We start from the raw sequence: 5,728 nt of genomic DNA on the forward strand, positions 1-5,728 counted from the left end.
GCCTCCTGTACCAAGCTCCCAGCCTCACGTGGAGGTTGGGGACCTGAACCACCCAAGCAGCTCTAAAGATCCTGCTCCATGCATTGTGTGGAGGTTGGGGACCTGGGCCACCCAAACGGCTCCAAAGATCCTGCTTCATGCTCCGGCCTGTGCACCGTGTCTCTGGCTGCATGCCAATGTTGCAGAACCAAGCCACCTCACGCAGCTCCCAGGGTCCACACGCTGTGCACCGTGCTGCGCGCTGAGAGCCTAACCACTGGAGCTGTCCGCAGCTCCCCGCCAATAGAAGTCTTCAGGGGCTCTTCCAGGCTACTGCTTCACCCTGCTGAGCAGCTCTCCTCAGCTCTTCTAAGCCCCGCCCTTCTGTCTTCTCTGTCCTTGATGCATCTACCCGGTGTTTGGCATGCAGCTCTTTTTATACTCTCCAGGGCTCCGCCCCTGAAGTCTTCCAGACCTGACAGTGTTGCAGTCTATAATCAGGCCCAGGGAAGCTCTTCTCCCCCTCCCCTCAGGAAAGGGGTGTGACTTAACTCCTCTTGCTGCCTCCTAATTGGTAGATGGACTCCACCAATCAAAACAGCAGAATCCCCGGCCTGGGACTCAGCCCAAGCTCCAAAAGGTAAGGCTGCTACACTTGTTTCTTCAGCTGTTGCCCCCCAAATCTTAAAAGAGCTAAAAGGACTACTGCCTACACTCCAGTTCTCAGGACCCTGGGAGCTCAAAGTATTTGGGGGCATAATAGAAGAGCTACTCATACCTCAGTAAGAGAAGCACTTATGAGTTTACAGTGCTAAGCTCTTTAATTGAAGCATAAATATCATAAACTACTTTAATTGTACTGTTCCAATATTTGATTGACTTTCCAAAGAGCTTTTCCTAGATTTTGGACATTTAACATTTTAAAATTAAGTATCTATGGTCTTATGAATGGAGCACTGGATGAGGAGTCAAGTGACATGGTTTATTTCATCCCTCAGCCACAGACTTCCTGTTTGACCTGGGGCAAAATCATTTAATCTACCCTGCTCCTAATCTGTAAAATGAGGATAATACTTCATTACATCACAAGGCTGCTGGAAGGAAGAATTTGAGGTGTTCTGCTGCTTAATGGTGAAGGTTGTATTAGGACCTACCTAGGTAGCTTGGATAATATGGATCTTGCAGAGCAACTAAGGCTTTCTGGCTGAGCTATTTGAAAACTTTACTACAGAAAGTCTGGAAATGCACAGTAGGGACCCAGTGATTTTACAATTGCAGTGAAATTATTAACTCATTCATAATGTCTCCAAACACTTCGCACAACCCATTCAAACTATACTTCAATTGCACTCTTCAGTTGAAAAATGGTGTCAAATTCTCTGCTGGCATTAACTGGAAAGGCTCCACTGAAGTTGATAGAGTTCTGCAATTTATACCAGTTGGGAATTTGGCTCTTTGTTTGCAATAGGTACCTGAGAAGGTGTATGTTGTTGATAAAATACATAGGGCAGGGCCTCAAAGCCTCCTAAGATGTGTATGTGCTTTAGTAGAGAGGGACATATTGATGGAGAGAAAGATTATTAGTATACAACTTAAAAGTGAAATGATTAATATGCTGTTTGGTATTATGAAATGTGCTGGTTGTTGGTTCCCTAACGTTAGGTATATGAGATAAAGAACAGGAATTGTAGGTTTGAACTAGTAACTATCTTGTATTATAAATAACACACATATTGTTTAGCAGTAAATCATTCTCGCTAGTGCACGATTGTTAAATTATGTTGAAAATTGATCCATTTGAGAAAAAAAATGTGTTCCTGTATTTTAATAGCAATTTGAGATGTTGATGTGTGTGTATATTTTGACAGATTTGAGGGGCAAAGTTAAAGTTGAGTGGGTGGCACAAGTCATTTGGGGTGATAATGAATGATCAGTAATTATATGGCAATAGGGAATTGGCTGGATACCTTAATTATGCACTTTCAGATTTTCTAACATTAAAGAGCTTTATTAAATAGCTGTAGATTTTTTTTGTAGAGAAAGTCTAATTATTTGGAGGCTGGGTGTCAGCCAAAACATAGTTGCAATTAGAAATTTTTTAATGAAGTTGGGGGAGGAGATAACTAATTCTTAGGTTAGGATATTTTCTATGTTAGCAAAATTTAAATAGGAATTACTCCTTAGCCACAGATATTAGGAAACAAGCTGACAGTAAGTCACTAACTGTGCTTTGTACTTGCCACTAACATGATGATATGGGTAAAAAGCTGAGTTGAGCAAAAAGAGATACATATCTTGTATGAAGATATGTATCTCATACTTATCTTTTATGAATTTCACAGAGCAGCTTGGTGTGACCATTTTCATACCCCTTTATTTTATTCTTCCTGAGCACACTGGTTGTCAACGTGGATGAAATTTTTCAACCACGTGTTTTTTGGTTAGAAATGCATTTTCAAGAACACTGAAACATTTTGCAAATTCATCTGTTTTGCTAAATTGCTCATGTGTTAAAATAAATATGCTAACCAATTAAAAATTAATCACATTAAACTAAAAATTTTCAAATCATCAAATTGTTTTTTGACATAAAAATATTTTGATTCAAAATTTTGATTTTGTTTTAAAAACAGTTAAGGGCTTGAAACTCAAAACAAAAATCTTTCCTTTTGTGTCAGAATAAACATTAGTTCTGACCTGAAAAAACATTTCGCTCCTAAACTTCCAGGTTGCTGATTCTTTTTTCCAGGTTGCTAGCAAATTGAAAAAAGCATTTATTGGCATGACTATAACTGGTATAATTGGTTTTGTCTTTTATGTCAGGAATGGCTGCACTTCTTGGACAATTAATCATATTCATATGTCGTATATTTTTGCTATCGTCTAGTTACAAAATTTCAGTCATCCAATCAGAAAGCAGAAATAACATCATGCAACTTGGGTGATCAACCACAAGGCATAAAAAAAGAGAAATGATGAATCTTGTGAAAAGGCACTGCACGGAAATTCAGAAGTTCTGGGTTCAGTTCCTCACTTTGCCAGAGAGTTCATTTAATCTCTCAGTGTCTTGGGTCGTTAAAATAGGATTTCTTTTCTCTGAACTTTTGTCTGCCTCCATAGATACTAAATTCTCTGATGCAGGAACTCTCTCTTTTTACATATTTACAGTACAGCTGGCAAAAATTTCAAACAAATGTTTTTTCTGGTGAGAAATAGACTGGGCAACACTAAAAATGTTTTGGAAATATGCATTAATTTAACCAAAAAAAAAATCACTTTGAAGTTTTGAGAATTAAAAAAAAGAAACATCCAAAATCAGTTGTGTGTGCATAAGGGGGGTTAAGGTTAATTGTTTTTTGCCTATTTCCTTTGTTGTCTTTAGAAAAAGTCAACAAATTAACAAGCTTGAGATGGAACATTTCAGCCCAAAGCGAGCACTTTTAATTTTCAGGTCAACAAAAATGTCAAGCTTTCCCCCATTTTTTCCCCTTCTAAATTGGATTTTTTGGCACCCCACTTAAGTAACAAACAGTAACAAACACGTGCATGTGTTGAATAACATGTGAATAATTTGTCAAAAGATAAAAGGCCAAAATTCAGAGGTGATTGGAAGTAAATAATGCCCACGGTACTAAGTGAAGGCAATGAATAGAACAGGTGTGATATATTAGCTATACTTGTAGACAAAAGCAGGCTAGATGACAGGAGATGTGACACTGAGACACTAGATATAACCAGGCCAACACAAAGAGCCAAGATCAATGCACCTGCCTAAAGAACAGGATTCCTGCTGTTAGTTAAATAAAGGCCTGCATCCATATGAAAATGTTCTAGTTCTGTTACTCTGTTCACTGATTCACAGTACAAAGCCATTTAGTCTAAATCCTTCAGCACATCACAGGTATCCTGTGGCCCCTTGCTTCCAGGGAATCTGAATAATAAAGGTGCTAGAGTGTCAGGAATGAGATTCTGTCTAGGGAGAGACATTACACATAAACCGGTTTAAATGATCAGAAACTGGTTTAAACCTATAACAGAACATAAGTTCAGTGTACATAAACCAGTTTCAAAATGGGTAAAACCAGTTTAAGATAAACCTGGTTGAATGTAGCATCAGATTTAACTGATTTGGGCCAAACCGGTTTATGCAATGCCTGTCCCAGACCCCTTCCTAGTTTAAATTAAACCAGAGTCCCCCAGCACCCCAGATGCTTTGCAGCCCTGGGCTGGGCTGGGCTGGGCTGGGCTGGGCTCTGCTGTCTGCTCCAGAGAGCAGGGCTGGCCCTGCCCCTCTGCTCCCTAGCCAGAGCTCTGGCAGAGATTGCAGGCACAGCAGAGTCTGCCTGGCTTCTCCCTATCCTACCTCTCTTGAAGAGAAAAATAGAGGACATAAAGGCGTTGGGTTTCATATCAATAGAGGACAGAGGACCGAGTAGCAGAAAACTGGAATGTCCTCTATGATGGCCACCCTAGCCCTCTCCCATAGCATGGACCCCATCCCCATGGACCCTAGACATGTGGCATGCTAGCTAATGCTGAGAGATCTCCGTGTATGTCTCCAATTTCACTGAGACAGGCAGACAGAACAGTGGCCACTTAGGGCATTTTGAAGCTAATCACTAGGTCAGCTGGTAATGTCCCTCCATTCCTTCCTTAGAAAAAGCTGTTTAAGAAGAGCTTGAACTAATGGGAGAAGTGTTTGTTTTGTTGATGGGCTGATAAATGCTATGTTACCAGCTCCCTGCTGGCTCCCTCACCTGTCAGGTTTGCAGACAGTATGAAGCAGCAGGGAGACAGAGATTGAAAAGCTCAGCATCATCAACAGACGCATGCACTGCACACACACCCTTTGCCTCCGAGTGCTAGCCCAGAGCTGTGGTCTAGCAATACTTCATTCCCTTGAACAGCAAGCAGGCAAAAGCCCGGAACAGTGCAGGCCAGGGTGGGGGTTTACACCCCTAATCAGAGCATCCTGCTGGGATCTGGCCACACCCCCCTCAGCTCAGCACTGTGGAAGGGAAACTAGCAGCCCCCAGCTTCTAGCCTCAGTCACTGCAGGCATGTGCCTGCATTTCCTCAGCCTAGAAGGAATGTCTGTTCAGTTGCAAACTGATTCAATCTAGACAGGTTTGACTAACCTGCAAATATTGAAACAATTCAGGCTCAGGGTTTTTGAATGTCTGTCCCTAGCCTCATTGGCAAAAAGTGTTTGTAGGGTCAGAGATTGACTAAACATTAGGGATGTTGTAGGTCAAGGGTATGGTGTTCTGGCAGAGCTGAGTTAAAATTTAGGATTGGGATAAAAATTATCATTAAGGTAAATTTGCAGAGCTATGTGATTTGGGGGCTGGGGTGGGGGGGACGGTGGAAATCTTTTCTGCACTGTGCTTCATTCAAAACTTTTCGTTGTCAACTTTCAGAAGCACAACATTCCCTAACACATCTTTAAAAATCCACTACTATCTAATGACTAAACATCTTCATTATACCCAAAATCTCAATGCCCCCTCACCCCCGTAAATCCAAAGAACTGTATTGATTTCAGTATAGTAACTCCTAGTTTGTAGTGGTGTAACTAAAAGCAGAATATGGCCCCATTTCCTATTATAAGCATTATTGTTACTTGCTGGACAATTAACAAAGTAAATCACAGTTTGCCCCCAAACACAATGAATACGTTTGCAGTACAGATGTAAGCTCAGATGAGCACAGCTGCAGTTTATTCCAAGTGCATATGCACATACACGGG

Source organism: Alligator mississippiensis, chromosome 5, assembly GCF_030867095.1.
Source record: "Alligator mississippiensis isolate rAllMis1 chromosome 5, rAllMis1, whole genome shotgun sequence".
In the NCBI taxonomy this organism is placed as follows: Eukaryota; Metazoa; Chordata; order Crocodylia; family Alligatoridae; genus Alligator; species Alligator mississippiensis.